The sequence below is a fragment of the Octopus bimaculoides genome, chromosome 15, assembly GCF_046866305.1.
Source record: "Octopus bimaculoides isolate indiv1 chromosome 15, ASM4686630v1, whole genome shotgun sequence".
NCBI classification, from domain to species: domain Eukaryota; kingdom Metazoa; phylum Mollusca; class Cephalopoda; order Octopoda; family Octopodidae; genus Octopus; species Octopus bimaculoides.
Window position 1 is genome coordinate 46,122,990 of NC_142942.1, and position 2,500 is coordinate 46,125,489.

Here is a 2,500-nt window from a genome sequence, read left to right on the forward strand (position 1 = left end):
ACCTATACATACAGGTGGATGTCGGTATGCACATACCTGTACGTATATATGCATATACTCATTTACTTTTGTTTTTACATGATTGAACGCAGCGTCTCACAAAAATTGTAAGTAGTTCGTAAACTTATCCTCCGACGCTACTCTATCTCTTTCTCTTTCCTTTCTCTCCCCCCTCGTTCTTCCTCTGTACTACTACGTATCTCGCCTTACCCCTCATGTTCTTCCTCTGTTACTACTACGTATCTCCTTTCCCCCTCGTATTTCCTCTCTTTCTCTTTTCCTCTCGTTGCTCACCATTCTTCTACTTCCTCCCTCTCTTTCTCCCTCTACCACTCTCTCTCTTCCCTTTACACCGGCATGGTCACATGCTTCCGGTCAATAATCCTTTCCTTCCTTGGCTTTCGCCAAGTAACACACGCGACCACTGTCTCTCTCGGTTCCGTGCCTCATCGCGTTCATACACACATAATTTTTCTCGTCTGGCCGTAAAGCCTTCTGTTTGTTTTCCTGTCTTGTTTTTCGTCCGCCACTACATTCCTCCATGGCTAGATTTAATTTGCGTATACAGATTTAATCTGCGATCCATGGGACGAGCCGTTTTAACGTTGCGTCCTGCCCGAAGCTCGTCGAAACGCCGGTGTTAAAACGTGGGTAGCTGAAGAAGTAGAATGTTCTCTATGTGGCTCGTGTGTTCTCGTCTACGTTTGTGTGCAATGTCCTGTACCCAGATATGCACCTATACATACAGGTGGATGTCGGTATGCACATACCTGTACGTATATATGCATATACTCATTTACTTTTGTTTTTACATGATTGAACGCAGCGTCTCACAAAAATTGTAAGTAGTTCGTAAACTTATCCTCCGACGCTACTCTATCTCTTTCTCTTTCCTTTCTCTCCCCCCTCGTTCTTCCTCTGTACTACTACGTATCTCGCCTTACCCCTCATGTTCTTCCTCTGTTACTACTACGTATCTCCTTTCCCCCTCGTATTTCCTCTCTTTCTCTTTTCCTCTCGTTGCTCACCATTCTTCTACTTCCTCCCTCTCTTTCTCCCTCTACCACTCTCTCTCTTCCCTTTACACCGGCATGGTCACATGCTTCCGGTCAATAATCCTTTCCTTCCTTGGCTTTCGCCAAGTAACACACGCGACCACTGTCTCTCTCGGTTCCGTGCCTCATCGCGTTCATACACACATAATTTTTCTCGTCTGGCCGTAAAGCCTTCTGTTTGTTTTCCTGTCTTGTTTTTCGTCCGCCACTACATTCCTCCATGGCTAGATTTAATTTGCGTATACAGATTTAATCTGCGATCCATGGGACGAGCCGTTTTAACGTTGCGTCCTGCCCGAAGCTCGTCGAAACGCCGGTGTTAAAACGTGGGTAGCTGAAGAAGTAGAATGTTCTCTATGTGGCTCGTGTGTTCTCGTCTACGTTTGTGTGCAATGTCCTGTACCCAGATATGCACCTATACATACAGGTGGATGTCGGTATGCACATACCTGTACGTATATATGCATATACTCATTTACTTTTGTTTTTACATGATTGAACGCAGCGTCTCACAAAAATTGTAAGTAGTTCGTAAACTTATCCTCCGACGCTACTCTATCTCTTTCTCTTTCCTTTCTCTCCCCCCTCGTTCTTCCTCTGTACTACTACGTATCTCGCCTTACCCCTCATGTTCTTCCTCTGTTACTACTACGTATCTCCTTTCCCCCTCGTATTTCCTCTCTTTCTCTTTTCCTCTCGTTGCTCACCATTCTTCTACTTCCTCCCTCTCTTTCTCCCTCTACCACTCTCTCTCTTCCCTTTACACCGGCATGGTCACATGCTTCCGGTCAATAATCCTTTCCTTCCTTGGCTTTCGCCAAGTAACACACGCGACCACTGTCTCTCTCGGTTCCGTGCCTCATCGCGTTCATACACACATAATTTTTCTCGTCTGGCCGTAAAGCCTTCTGTTTGTTTTCCTGTCTTGTTTTTCGTCCGCCACTACATTCCTCCATGGCTAGATTTAATTTGCGTATACAGATTTAATCTGCGATCCATGGGACGAGCCGTTTTAACGTTGCGTCCTGCCCGAAGCTCGTCGAAACGCCGGTGTTAAAACGTGGGTAGCTGAAGAAGTAGAATGTTCTCTATGTGGCTCGTGTGTTCTCGTCTACGTTTGTGTGCAATGTCCTGTACCCAGATATGCACCTATACATACAGGTGGATGTCGGTATGCACATACCTGTACGTATATATGCATATACTCATTTACTTTTGTTATATATATATATATATATATATATATATATATATATATATATATATACTGACGATATATATATATATATATATATATATATATATATATATATATATATATACTGACGATATATATATATATATATATATATATGCGTGTGTGTGTGTGTGTGTGTGTGTGTGTGTGTGTTTGTGTGTTTTCTGTGATAATTTGATAAGCGTTGTCGAGTTTTTAAAATAATAAT